The sequence below is a fragment of the Sus scrofa genome, chromosome 2, assembly GCF_054392235.1.
Source record: "Sus scrofa isolate SSC_HxYL_T2T_F1_AM1 chromosome 2, Sscrofa_HxYL_maternal_Yorkshire_Landrace_v2.0, whole genome shotgun sequence".
In the NCBI taxonomy this organism is placed as follows: domain Eukaryota; kingdom Metazoa; phylum Chordata; class Mammalia; order Artiodactyla; family Suidae; genus Sus; species Sus scrofa.
In genome coordinates, this window is record NC_139384.1 from 38,705,025 (window position 1) to 38,720,345 (window position 15,321).

The 15,321-nt window shown below is 37.0% G+C and overlaps 1 long non-coding RNA gene across 6 annotated transcripts in view; it reads left to right on the top strand.

Moving 5' to 3' along the window:
* Nucleotides 1-6,217: 6,217 nt before the first annotated feature.
* Nucleotides 6,218-15,321, top strand: part of LOC106509395 (uncharacterized) — a 707,614-nt gene continuing 698,510 nt past the window's right edge. For 3 of the 6 annotated variants that reach the window (XR_014837148.1, XR_014837145.1, XR_014837144.1), the window contains exons 1-2: nt 6,218-6,910; nt 7,758-7,903. This is a non-coding gene — a long non-coding RNA (uncharacterized LOC106509395). The remainder of the gene's footprint in view (nt 6,911-7,757; nt 7,904-15,321) is intronic. The other 3 variants (XR_014837146.1, XR_014837147.1, XR_014837149.1) reach the window with 1 other exon arrangement.

The following is a 15,321-nucleotide window of genomic DNA, read 5'->3' on the forward strand; positions in this document are numbered from 1 at the left end:
CACTTAACTTCCAAGTAAGAAACAAAATAATCAGAAAGTTAAATTTCATCATTATTTAAAACATTGATATTTCTATAGTAAAATGCTCCCTAAAATAAAGATTTTCATTTTCGCCCTAGCACGTTAATAAGAAATAAGAAAAGGATCCTATACGTAGAAAATTATAGCATGTTTGTTGTTATTTTGTGATAGTAATTAATTTTAAATTAATCTCACATTTAATTACCTGACAAAAATGTCTAGTTGAATGAATCATGGCATCTTCTTGTTACGAGTCTAATTCAATCATATTTATCAGACATTCACACGTCCTTCTAAGAATTACAGCATCACAATGAAGAAAAGCCCCTTGTCTGTGCCATAAAAGAGACAAAGGGAAAAGAAAGAGTTTACAATAATAGTGGTAACTTTTGTAATAGGCAAATACACAGGTTGCCACAAAGCCATGCAGTTTAGAAAAAGTCCCATGAGTGGTGGCATCTGTGCCAGGATGTCTGGCTAAATGAGTAGGAATTCATCAGACAGAGCCTAAGAAAAATAGCAGTGGAATTATGGATATGGGGAAATTAATATAATGTTAAGAAAAGTACAAAGTGTATATGTATGTGTGTGGTAGGATAGGGCTTGGTGTGGGGGTGATAGATATTTTATTTTATTTTATTTTATTTTCTTGTTTTGTTTCTTTACATCTTCTTTAATATCTTTATTTTCCCACTGTACAGCAAGGGGGTCAGGTTATCCTTACATGTATACATTGCAATTAAGTGATAGATATTTTAAAGGAGTCACAGGAAAGTACCAAAAGAGGAAAGTGAAAAGTTCGGTTACAGCCAAGTCATGAAGGGTCCATCATTGCTTCAGGACATTTCTAGTAAAACTGACTGAGCATTCAGAGGCAGATAAAACACAGGACTTGAAGTAAGTTTTTGTGACAGATTTTTTTTAAATATGAAGATTACTGGAGGGGATAGAAGTAAAAATAATGTTGTGGTCAAGCAAAAATAACTAGATTGATAGTGATGTCACAATTCAAGATCACCAAGAATGAATGCACAAGAGCAGATGAGACAGATAACAAGAAAGGTCTTAGAGATCACCAAGGCTTACCAATCCTTATCCACATTCCTAGGTCCATTCTATTAAAAAATTTTTTTTTACTAAAGATGAGGAAGCAGTGATGACTTAATGCATATCCTGAGCCTAGTCAGTTTGAATTCTACTTTGTAAATAAATGAAAAATGTGCAAGCAATAAAATCAGAAGTGGAGTAAATTTGCTATGTCTTACGGGTATTGATATGGTACAAATGGCTGCACAAAATTAGTGTCAAACACATATGGTACCTTTTTTTAAGAATTACCAAAACCCACAAAGCAAGTACATTAACATATGGTTCTCCCTCCATATCTGTGAGGAATTGGTTCCAGGCCCTTCATGGAAACAAGTATCCTTGGATATTCAAGTTGCTTACATAAAATGACACATTAGTCAGCCTGCCTACCTGAGGGTTATGCATCCACCAATTCAACAAACTGCATATAGAATGCAGAACCTGTGGATATGAAGCACCAGCTGTAGACTGCTTGGTGATATTTCCAGATTAGATATAAAACTAAATAATATTTGTTTGGACAGTTTAACATAGTCTATTATCTGAATTAATTAGTATTCCCTCTGACATTTGGCACTTATAACGGTACATGGTTCCCAGTATTGCAAAAAGTACATAGTAGGTACTCATTAAGTATTTATGAAGGGAATGAATAAATGAATGAATGTATTTGCCTAGATGGTTTCTGCAAACTGTAATAAACTCAAAACATTCCGAGGTAGAGTTGTTGTTTTTTTTAACAGAACCTACACTTATGTTATCTATTTTTATAATCACTGGAATGTTTAAGTTGATATTAATGATACAGTTGACTAAAAAGCTCCATGGTTTATTTTCCAGTAGCTGAACTCAGCTCTAACCCTGGAGTTTTCGACTATTATTGTGGTTGATGTGCTGAGGGGGTAAAACTGATATACATTCTATGAGTTTATCATTGTCTAATCTTGGTTACAATCTAGTGGATCTCAGGACATATATTTTCTTTCAAGAATCTAATTCACCCAGATAATGTGCCTATATGGTAGACATGAAAGCTGTGGCAATGCTCTCACACCTGGCAGGCTGGGTTTTTCTCACTGGACAAAACTCTTCAATTATCGGAGATTCTAATGTCATCATATGTAAAACCTGATAACCTTGAGCTAAGAGGCTATATATAAAACGTGAAATGTAGAATAAAAAACATAAAAGGAAATATAGGCTTTGGCCACTCAAGAAAAACCCAAGTTTGCTTGTATCCTGGCTCTGCTACTTATCACATTATTACTCAAGATATTCTTTGTCCATTCATTCAACAAATATTTCCTGAGTGCCAACTATGTACCAAGCACTGCTCTAACCTCTGCACATGCAGCAACAAAACAAACATATTCTCTGTCCTTGAGGACATTACATTCTTGTGGCACAAAGAGACAACAGTTTGAAAATAATTTCACAAAATACCTATTGCCATGAATAAAAAATAATATGAGAGACACTGATGCATGTGGCGGAGAAAAACAGTATATAGAAACTTAGACATGCAGCATATGAAGCAACACCATTGTGTCTATATAGGAATGTGTTTTCTTTGAGCCTAAGTAGTTACCATTTGAGATAAAATCAGAATCATGTGAGGTCAATTAAATTAAGTAAATAATCAATGATGTAAACAAGTTTCTTTCCCTAAAGTTGGGATTATAAAATCAGAATCATGTGAAGTCAATTAAATGAAGTGAATCATGAAGTAAACAAGTTTCTTTCCTTATGAAGCTGGGATTATAATATCTACTTTGTGAACTAATTCTTTAGGAAAAGTAGAATATGAGACGTGAGTCTTGTGATTGACATGTATCAGAACCTTAAAAAAGTAACATCATCTTAATGTTTGCAATAATGGTTGATTATGGTAGTACAATTAACTGACAGTATTTAAAAATAGTAGTTCTTAAAAAGGGGTATTATTACTTGAAGAAGCAATTCACAGCAGTTTATTAGAAATCTGTTTCCAGAACTATCTGTTCTTTTTCTGAATTTCTCTACCTGTCTGGAATCTTACAAAAGTTGCTGGTGTCAGAATGGAATCCACCTTCTTTATTATGTTCTCATCCTGAGCTGACCTGACTGGCTATAGATGTGATCATTTTTGTCTTGCCAAATTCTGGAATGACCTGGCTCTGTTGAATGGAATTTAAGCTATAGAATTATCCTCATTATTGAAGGCTAGATTATTAGTGCCTCCAACCATTTGTCAGCCTCTTAGTGGTAAAATCTGAATACAGCATGTCTCCTTTTTATCTGCAGTTCATATGTTTCCCTGTTTGTAATATGTTTTTAAGTGCAAATGGCAGTCTTAGGTGGTAGAGAGAGCACGTGTTTGAGATTCCTTGAATGTCTAATAAAAACAGAGAGAGCTAAGAAAATTTTGGAAACTCTGGATGGGAAAGTGCAAGGTAAGGCCCAGTTCAGTGATTCAAAACTGTATCTAGGAGTTCCCGTCGTGGCGCAGTGGTTAACGAATCCGACTAGGAACCATGAGGTTGCGGGTTCGGTCCCTGCTCTTGCTCAGTGGGTTAATGATCCGGCGTTGCCGTGAGCTGTGGTGTAGGTTGCAGACGCGGCTCGGATCCTGCGTTGCTGTGCCTCTGGCGTAGGCCGGTGGCTACAGCTCCGATTGGACCCCTAGCCTGGGAACCTCCATATGCCGGGGGAGCGGCCCAAGAAATAGCAACAACAACAACAACAACAAAAGACCAAAAAGACAAAAAAAAAAAAAAAAAAAAACTGTATCTGTTTACCCCTACACAGTACACAATCATAGTGAAATTATATTTAAATCAGGTAAAAAGCTTTAATATAATTGAAGCTTTAATATAATTAGGAAAATCAAAGGAGGGTCATCCCGGGTAGTTGTCACATTTTTCTTTTTAGTATGTTGCTAGTATTCAGTTTTGGAGTCTGTGCTGAATTATTCATGACAAGAGCGGCTAAATTCAGCCAGGAGCAGACTTCCACTGCTGAATGTGTCCCTCTGTCCCTAACACAGGGCACTCTTTACTTATCAGCTAGGGACATATTTTCAAGAATATAATTTTAAGGAAGGCCAGATTAGCAGTTTACCTGCCATATTGAAGTTTCAGAGCTGAAGATCTAACTCGAGAGTATTCTCTTTTAATGTCCAGGTAAACTAAGTGTAAAAGTGTCTAGTCCGAGTGAAACCCACATGAGGTAGATCTGCTTAGTTTTTGACAAAGGCAGTCAATGATTCCTTCCGTGTCTTTCATTATGGCTTATTCCCTGTTCCAAGAACAGTACCTGGCATCTAAAAGGCAATCAGAATATTGAGTGTATTCTTGCGGAGTAGTTAGAACATAAACAGGAATGGAATTCAGTCAATGTAGTGTCATGAAAACAAAAAGAGAGAGGGTTTTAGTGACTACTAATGCACAACAGATCTTTTTTCTATTATTGTATCCATTCTTTTAAGGAAAAAACTCTTTTGATGATTCATATAGAAATTGTCCCAATAATTGATTGTCTTTGTCTTCTAGGTATGTGTAATGTGTATGTGATAAAATCACTCTAAAATTTGGAAAATCACTTGTGATGGAACATGATGGAGAATAATGTGAAAAAAAGAATGTACATAAATGTATAATTGGGTCACTTTGCTGTATCACAGAAATTGACAGAACAGTGTAAATCTCTATAATAAAAAATTAAAAATTTAATAAAATTTGGAAGAAATAAAATTACAGAAATAAATTACACAAAATTAAATATGATATTTTCAAATTTGGAGAGCATCCTTAAAACTGTCTATCTGGAGGCCCTCCCTACCTCCCACAGACAATCATGCCCTTTCATTTTAATTTCAAATTCCCTAGTATTATTCTTGCTAATAAATCATGGTCAGAAATATTCTTCAAAATACCTGGGAGGTAAATAAAGATACTATTTTATATTGGGCCTGAGATGGAAGAGAAGCCATCTTTAGACTCAAAATTAGCATTTACTTTTATGCTACAAAATTGATCATAAACAGATAAAATGACAATCAAATACTAAGTATTTGATACACCTTATTTGGCTTAGGTAGAAAAATATTGTTCATAAAATACTTTTTCTGGCTTGTGAATACAGTATGAGAGTGGTTGTTGCAAACTTATATTTGCATGTCATATAACATACATAAGGAGGAATTTTACAAACAGATTGTTGGACAGTGTTGAAAAAAGCAAGACATGGATGAATATATACACTATAGCACCATTTCTAAGGAGATTTAAAAATGTCAAATTCAGTGATATTCTGTCTTAATGTACATATATGTGTGTTAAGTCTATTTTAAATAGGCAAAGGAATAATAAAAATATAAAAAAGCAAATTGAAAATAACAGCTGCTGCTTTAATGAGGGAGACAAGGGGATGCTGTCCCCCTGCCTGAGACTGCCCACCTTGCGACAGGGTACCCATAAGAACCTCCTGACACTGGGCTACCTCTAGATGTCACCCGGGAATCCCCTCTATATACACATACAGAGAACATGACTCAGGGATGGAGGGCCTGGGTCTCCAAGTTCAATGTGCTAGGCCTGGGATGGGGCACTGGCCCAATTGGAAGAGCATGCCTGTTTTCAGCTTCAGGAATAAAGATTTGTTTGCCCAGTGCAAAAACAGAAAAAAAAAAAAAAATCAAACTGAGGACTGGGGAGCATACTGGAGGAATATTATGTAAGTTAGACAAATTCAGGTTCAAGATGGTGATGTGACAGGATCCCGAACTCAGCTTATCCAAAGAACATGTCAAATCTACAGCTACATACAGAACAGGTTTCTCTGAATTAAACCCTGAAAACTGGCGCAGCAATACCTATGTTGGGTGGAGGAGAGCAAAGCGGCAAGAAGGCAGGTAGGAGAGGTTGGGACTCAACCCGGCCAGAAATCCCACCCCTGGCTCAACCACCCCTGGTCTTATACTCCCGAGGCACTTCAACACTGGAAGCTTCTCCCTGAGGAGCGAGGAGCTTGAAGCCCACATAGGGCACCCCTGACTTCTAAGACCTACACCTGAGAAGCAGGCCTCCAAAACATTTCCCTTGAAAACCATGGGAGCTTGTATCCAGAAGACACACCTGTAAGCAGGCTGAGAATGTTCCCAGGGCTCTAGCACGTGAGGACTCACCTTCCCGGCCCAGCGTGGAAGCGTCAGATCAAGCTGCGTCCAGACTTTGTGTGGAGAGGCTCTTTGATTGTCTCAGAGTGTCGGCCTGAGGGGAGACATCTATTTGACATCTTCTGAGGGGCCACTGGCATGCCCTCAGCGGACAAACACTGGCAGGCGCCATCTTTGCGAGCTCCAGGGCGCCGGTATTTCTACGGGGTAGCTTTCACGCATGCCTGCTGCCCCAGTTTTACGTCTGATGCCTGTTTACGTCTGGTGCCCTGGGTTTTACGTTTGGCGCCACGATTTCAGACCTGAGCCCCCGTTTTTATGTCTGGTGCAGTTCTTTGGTGGCTGCCCGGGGAGACACCTCCACATCCATCACCAGGCACAGGTGGCAGTCCCACGTGTAAATATCCTCTAAAAGACGTTGCTTGAGATTCTGGCTTCCAGTCGGCTTAAATCAAGATGCTGACTGAAATCCTCCCCTTTGGGACACAGACCGGTCTTCTCACATCTTCCACTACTTTGAGCCTCTAAAAATAAAATAGGCTGCATGGACAATCACCAAGGTATGCGAGACAATCCTGAGAGAGGACAGTGTTGCAAGATAAGATTTATTTCGTGCAAGAGGCCACTCCTTCAAGACTGGGAGAGGTGGGTGTTTTATTAAATTCATAAAAACCAACAGGTAGAGTCAAGCAAATGCAGAAACAAAGAATGTGTTCCAAATGAAAGAACAATGTTAAACCTCAGGAGAAAACCCTTAAAGTTAGTGCAAGTGTTTATATTACTATTATTACTGTTATACTATTAAGTTACTTTACGTATTTAACTGATACATGTGTGATTTGCTTTATGTATTTACTATATTACTTTGTATTTACTATATTACTTTGTACACAGTTAAAACATGATTTTAAAATTATTCATGCATCCATGAACATTACAATAATTAGAAGATAATTTAATATTTCTATTTGCTTAGGAAGGTTCTGATCCTGAAACTTAAATATATAAATCTGATTTAATTTTTTCTTTATCCATATTACCAACATTTCTGTGTCACAAGTTTAAATAGAAGTTTATTTCCTAAATAGAGAAGATTTTTGTCTGTGTAATGACAAAAGACTATATGGGAAAACACAGTAATGTACCTTATTTAAAAAAAATATATGCATTATTTTTCTATTCTTATAACATTTTCTACTCCCCAAAACAGTTATTTTCACAATTTTTATAAATGTGAATCTATGATTTTATAATTAAAATACAATGAAAAGAAAAGTAAGCCCCCTCTTTGACAACAGTTTAACCTCCAGTTCTCTGACTAATAGTCACTACAGCTCTAAAGAGAGAAGTTTGGTCTAGGAAATTTTATCCATCTCTAAAGTTTTGTGATTTAAGCTGAAAAGCCTCCGGTTTGATATTTAGTCTCTCACCCTCTCTTCATTTTTACGTGGTGTTCTAAGAAACATTTATCAAAATTTGTTTTTCTTTCCAGAATGAAACAAAAGGTATGGAAAGCACATTTGTTACTGGATAGCTTCGGAGGACGTGACATTCTCCAATCACATCTCCCATCAACCCATGTCTTCTTAAGTCCATTAGTTGGAGAAATGAAATTTTCAGAGAACAACAGGAACAAAGGTGAGGCTCAAAAATTCATGTCTGTGTTTGCTCCCTTTACCTTGCTAGTCTTCACCAGCCTCTAAGCCTATTAGTTATTCCTGTATAAACCAGTGTATTTCAGGAGTTCTTGGCTTTTTTGATAACACGAGACACCTTTAAGTGACAGCAAGAAATCATTCTAGGTGTGTCTAATAAGGATAATTTCATAATGTAGAATTACATGCTCTATTTCACAGGGATGGTGTGTGTGTGTGTGTCTGTGTCTTGTGTGTATGTGCATATCAGCAGCTATTATGCAGGTAGAGAAGAGAAACAATTTTACTTCACATTATATTAGCAATTTATATACCACAGGATATAAATGGTGCAAAATATAATAGACAATCTCGTTATCTATTCTCCTGTGACATACTCTCTTGTGCTTTCCTATGCTTCAAATTTAATGCAAATAAGGAAATAATCCTAAGAGCATTCTACTCTCAGGTGCTGCTTGGTACCTGGTAATGACAAAGCAGATTCTTGAACTCAGATTTAAATCAAAAGTACCTGTTTTCTCACTGATTCTGGGAGCAACCAATAACTTTAATTCAATACTCTGAGCAAGGCCCTTTCCACATTTTTATTCAGTACCTATGTGACATTTGGATATTTAAAACTCTAGTGTTAATCCATAATTAATATAAGGACTTCCATTGTAATTATAAAATCCTTGCAGTTTGTATTTCTTTTATCCTTAATGTGTATGCATTCTATTTCCAATAAGTTGTTATTACTGATTTGAAAATTTTTGTTAATATTTCTATTTATGCTGGTAAATTGTCCATAACAAGAAGATATCTTTTTGGAGGTACAGAATTCACCTTCATCAACCTATCAGACAATGGTTGATGTGACAATGCAGCTTTAAGAAAGGTAATAACCTTGGCTTTGACACTGACGAGTAATAAAAAGAAGACCTAATTGGTTTGATTTACGGCCACACCTGCGGAGTATGAAGTTCCGGGCTAGGGGTTGAACTGGAGCTGCAGCTGCAGGCCTACCCACAGTTCAGAGCAATGCCGGATCCTTAACTCACTGAGTGAGGCCAGGGATTGAACCCACAGCTCCGGGCAATGCTGGATCCTTAACTCACTGGGTGAGGCCAGGGATTGAATCTGCATCCTCACTGATGCTAGTGGGGTTCTTAACTGAATCACAACAGGAACTTTAATTGTTTTACATAAAGGCATTCTATTTCTCTGATCCCCTCATCGGATTATTAGCCCCTTTGAGGACAGAGACTGTCTTTTTTTTTTCTCCTTTTGTCTCCTGTGCTTGGCATATTGCATGTCTTGTATTAGATGTTTAATACTTAAATTATTGAATATAGTTTGAGATGTTTTTGTGCATTAACTTGATGGAGGGAAAGTGATATGTACTGTATATAATGATATAAAGGTTGGTGTGAACTATTATTCATATTACTTATGATATATTAATATATAATTAATATATTAAGATTTAGTAGCAAACGCCAGTATTAGGGGATGATTTGTCTCAGTTTATGTTTTATCAATGTTCTGTGAGCGTTTTTCAACTGTCAATTCCCTGATATGATGAGTAATTTTATGTGTTCATTTGGCAATAGCACCCAAGTACTCAATTTTTGGTGAAATACCAATCTAGATGTTGCAGTGAAGATATTTGTTTAGATGAGATTAACACTCAAATCAGTTGACTTTAATAAAGTAGATTACTCTCCATCATGTCAACATCATCTAATTAGTTGAAAGTTTTTAGAATAAAAGACCCAAACCCCTAAAGACAAGAAATTCCGTAAGAAATATATCTATACCTATATCTGTATACTTAGACACACATACACATCCTATTTATTATTATTTTTTTTTCTCTGGACAATCCTGACTTCTATTCCTGGAATGGAAGCAATATTTTATCAGCCTTGTTGCTAGGTTTTCCTTCAACCTTTACTTAGAATAGAAGCAGTAACTCTTTCTTTGTTGTTCTCTCCTATTCTTCTTTTGTTCATCTGGCATCCTGAGAAAACATCTATCTGTTATTGTCCCAAGATAAAACAGGTTTTATGGGACAAGGTAGCTTTTCCAAAGCAACCTATTAGAATTCTAAGACAGGGCCTGGAGTTCCCATCATGGCTCAGCGGAAATGAACCTGACTGAAGATGAGGTTCAATCCCTGGCCTCGCTCAGGATCTGGTGTTGCCCTGAGCTGTGGTGTAGGCTGCTGACACAGGTTGGATCTGGCATAGCTGTGGCTATGGTGTAGGCCAGTGGCCACAGCTCTGATTCGACCCCTAGCCTGGTAACCTCCATATGCTACAGGTGTGGCCCTAAAAAAAAAGACAAAAAAGGAAAGAAGACGGGGCCTGTAATTTTAATACTGGCTGCATAGCCCTGAGTGAATTAAAACAGTTTATTTATTTCTGAGACAGGGTTTTATAACCATTAAAAATAATACATGAGAGATCAGGTCCTTAGCATGAGGTTAAAAAAAATGATCGATGGTACTACTAGCTATTTCATCCAGTCAGGAAAATAAAATGTCAGTGAAAGATTTTATATTTTATTACTACTGCTACAGTTATACTCCCTAAATCGATTGCTACTGACATTGCTCAGTTATTTTACATTGACATTTTTTAAATTCCCTTATTAAAGATAAAATAAGGTTGATGAGTCAAGTTCAAGACTGTTTTCTGGAGCAAATAATATGACAGAAGAGTAAAAGTTCACAAAGATGATTCTAGTGTGTGGGAATTGTTTGGATCCAACCTATTCTGTTAATACAGGTAATTAATTACAAACTGTGTTATGCATCCATGGATATTGACTGAGGATGTGCTGTTACAATTTCTGTTTTAAAAGTCTATTCTAAAGCCTTCTATCTTAGAAGATATCCCAGCTAGTCAACAGTGTTTTCTGTGATATAGTCAGAATAGTTTTCAGCTGAATCCTTCTTTCTTAACATTTAAAACCATGAGCCACATCTCCACAGTCTCTTCAGGGTGCAGTGCTTCATACAAAGCAAGGTTTATATCTGCCTTTGGCTCATTGGTCTCTACGTGTAATTTTTCACTTCTTCACCTGCCAAGATCCAGAATTCTTTAGAAAAAATGTGTGGGTGCAATTCATCTCCTTCATGTGGACATCTCAGCTCCACTACTCCTGCAGCCATCCCTGCCTCATATCATGCCTCAAAAGTGAAGAAAGGAAACAGAAGCAAAGACATTTATCATAGACACCAAAGAGTTCCCCCTTCATGACTGAATGGTACAATTTATGCTTTAGTCATAATCAATATAACCTCTTTACTGAAATCTGGATCATGGTCCTAAACTTCTGATTTAAAACCTGAGAGTTTTGTGAGAAGTTGTTCCCTCTCTCTAAACCTTGTTGGAAGCCATGATATCACACCCACAGTCGGCTACTTATCCAAAAGAAAACACTTTCTTTCTTATTAAATAAATAAATAAAATCAGATTTTGTTGGCTGCCAAGGTATTTATCCCAGGGCATTTTACATTCTTTTAAAAAAAAAAAAAGTCACACCTGTGGCATATTGAAGTTCCTGGGCCAGTGAAGCTGCAGGCCTAAACCATACCCACAGCAATGCAGGATCCAGTCCGCATCTGCAACCTATGCTGCAGCTTGTAGCAACACCAGATCCTTAACCCACTGATCTAGGCCAGGGATTGAACCCTCATGCTCACAATGTTAAGTTCTTAACCTTCTGAGCACAGCCGGAACTCACTGTTTTAATGGAGGGAATGAGTCACACAGTGAGATGAAAGGGATCATCTTAGAATATTCTGTGAAAAATGTCCCTTCTTGGTTAAAGTGGAAAGTCATAGGAAAAATGACCCACTTAATCCCTGTTCCCTTCCTTCCTATTTTGGATGCTCTCTTATGGGAATATGTCTGGAGATATAGCTGAAATATTGGGGCCATGAGAAAAGATATCGACAATATTCTTTCCACATTGTGGAAAGATGTGATGTCTTTGAGTCATTCATATTATTACTAAGTGACTATACCAAGACTAAAACTTTCTAATATAAATGTCTGATTGAGGAATAGAGTGTCTATTCTGTTAGATCTGTTTTAGTTGGAGATTTTTTCTTTCAGCTGAAGGATTTTCATTGATAAGTATGGGATGTAGTTTCCTCCTTGTACTTGGGAGAGAGATGGGACTTTGGCTGATGTATTGATGCCAGGAAGTGGCTTAGGAAGGCAGAACTGGGTCCAAAGGAGAAAGAACCCTGAGGCCCAAAGAAAAAAACAACAAAAAACTGAGACGAAGTGTCATTTTAAATCATAGAAATCCCATAGTTTTACCAGAGGAAAAACTATGTTTTACATAAAGTCCAAAAGGTATATTTGAGACTAGGTATAAGAAGCAAATCAATCCCAGAGAACCTCCCGAAAGAGGAATAGATACCAGAGAGAGAGGTCAAGTAAAGAAGTTAAGTAAATCCAATGAAAAGGCCAGGACACCCAAGGCTGGGGGTAATTGGATTCCTTTCTACTATCAAAGGAATTACAGGGCACCAAATAAGGGAAATGTGTGGATTATTGTTGCCAAAATTCCAGGACACTTTCTATTCTTCTTTGACTTTTAAGTCAAACACATATCTTCTTTGTGTAAAGGAGAGGGTTCATCAGTTTCAGAGAGCCTCAAATATATGATTCCCTGGTATCTTCTATAAGATCATCAGAAATATCAGACTTCTTTCTCAGCAACTGAGATGCCAAGAATACATGTAGACCTTTTCCTTATACTGTACGTTATAGAGGCAAGTCAAAAATCCTTTCCTGGAGTTCCTGTTGTGACTCAGGGGTAATAACCCAAATAATATCCATGAGGACCTCAGTTCAATCTCTGGCCTTGCCCAGTAGGTTAAGGAACCAGCATTGCTGTGAGCTGTGCTGTAGGCTGGCACCTGCAACTCTGATTTGACCCCTAGCCTGGAAACTTCCATATGCCATGGGTGTGGTCCCAAAAAGACCAAAAAAAAAAGGCCTTTCCTGAGAGTCTTCTATGAACTTGGCCCTGGGTGTCTGTTAACATCTTTTAGGCATGACAGTGTCATATTATATGAGGATTTTTATATTATCCATATCATCCACAGAAACTTAAAGCAAGTGATATTCCTTTCTTTAAATTAACTTATTCCTTTGAAAGTGATCTTGTGCATTCAGATTCAGCAGTTATTTCTCCAACACAATGAAATAAACATCTATTGTTTTTCCTCCAAAGTGTAGTCATCAATATGATTTGGCTGGCCTTTCTAGACTAGAAATCTTTGCTTAGAAATGAAGTTTTATTTATCTCTGTGTCATTTGTCAAGGTCTCTTGGAATATGTGAATATATTTATCATCTGCTGCATCAATCAGAGTTATTAGTTCAAGCAAGAGAAAACAACTCTAGCTAATACAAGTAGAAAATTTATTTAAAGGTTGTCAGACAAGACTCAGAATCTCCAGGAAGGACTTATAATCAAGGAGGGGATATATATGTACACACACACACATACACAGCAGAGGAACAATGCTATAAACTGTGGTGCAGTGCTGCCCTGGCACAGACACTAGTATCGTTGCCCCTGGTAATGGACATCAGAGCTTACTGCATTGACATTGGGCACTAGCACAGCCTTTAGAATAGTCACCCTTGATGCTTCTGCAACCTAGTTTATCTGAGGTTGCTAAGGCCATGCTCAGCAGAAGAGGTTCTAGACAGTCCTCAATTCTTAATGGGCATCAGTAGCCTATTACTCAAAATTTTGGGTGAATGCATGTGATTAAGGGACTCTACGTTATGCCACTTAGCTTTATTGCTGGAAATGTCAGGAGAGTAAGTATCTAACATTTTAAATTTTGATAAAGGGCTTTGTTTCACAAGCAGGAAAATTCCTAAGTGTTTCAAAGGAATTCAGATTATAAATTGCCGAAAGAAGGCAAATATCCACATATCTTTTTCCCTCTACTACTGATTGTTGGCTTCGGTTATAATTTTCCATCTTTTGTGGAAAAAAAAACATACAAATATGATACAATTGATCCACTATTAATGAGGAAATTCGTTTAGAGAGTGATTCACTTGTCAAGTAAGTGGTTTAGTCTTTAATTCCAACCCATGGAAGATTTCAAAATTTAGGCTATTTCCCTGATTGTTTCTGTGTTCAAGGACACACATTTAAAATTTTCAGTTGTGAATATGAATAAAGTTTGGATAAAGCATATAGAAAATGGGCTCTGAATCTGTGTTCTGAGTTTGTTGACCTTACCTTGAACCTAGATGAAATGAGTCAGTGTTGAAACTGTATCCCTGTCCTTCAGATGATTTCACAGCACCTTCCCAGCAGAACTCAAGGCAGAGCTTCACATGAAACTGACAGTCATGGTTTGAGTCAAATGAATAGCCTGTTATTGGAGGATAGCTTGTGTTTCTCTAGATCTGAAACTGAAGCAGCAATGGCATTCATAAACGGAACCCCTGCAGTAAGATACGGAGATCTCGGAGGCTAATTCATGTCAGTGAGAGATAGAGAGGGTTATGTGGCAGACAAGAGTATTATATTTGAGCACCCATGTGTAAGAGCATCCAGAGATTACAAACTCAGTAATTAGAAAGTCTTTCTTATGAGAGTTTTTGCTTATGGCATAGCACTCCTCTGATGATGTTTTAAAAAAAAAAAAAAAAAAAAAAAAAAAAACCTATCCTTTTCCCTTTAGATTTTTTTTTATTAACTCTATATAGACTTTCTTACACAAGTTTCAGGGCCCAGTACAAAATGAAAAAGAAACCCTGAAACTCAACCAGCTGGAATTCCATATATTCTCTGATATGCTGCAAATCTGTAAAAGACAAGGAATTCTATTCACTCTGGTCTGCCTCCTCTGTTCCCCCTTCCAGACCCACAGCCACAGAAACAGCTACATGTCTGCTGCATGCATGTAGTTTACACAGCTAGATATGGTCTGTCTGTAAATCTTCAGGCCCAAATTTCACTCATCTCACAGATACTTACTATAAAACTTCCATTCCTATAAATGAAAAGTTCTTTTGAAACATAGAAACATTCAGACCAGAAGATAACTTTTAATTTACAGATCTATAAAGTATATGGACTTTGGCATTTTGAAAAGACATACAGATATACCATGCTTTATATGATATGTACTTCTGCAAATTCCCATACAAATCAAATGTTATCAGTCAGATTTTAAGTGAATTCAAGGAATGCAATATTTAAATGAACATTTTAGTGAATTCATCTGTAAGAATATAATCTCTCTCTAATGTGTTTTCTTTGGGCATTTATTTTTATTTATGGAGATGTTCCTGTACATATTTTTTATTTTACTTTTTTTAGAGCCGCACCTGCAGCTTGTGGAAGTTCCCAGGGTAGGGGTCAA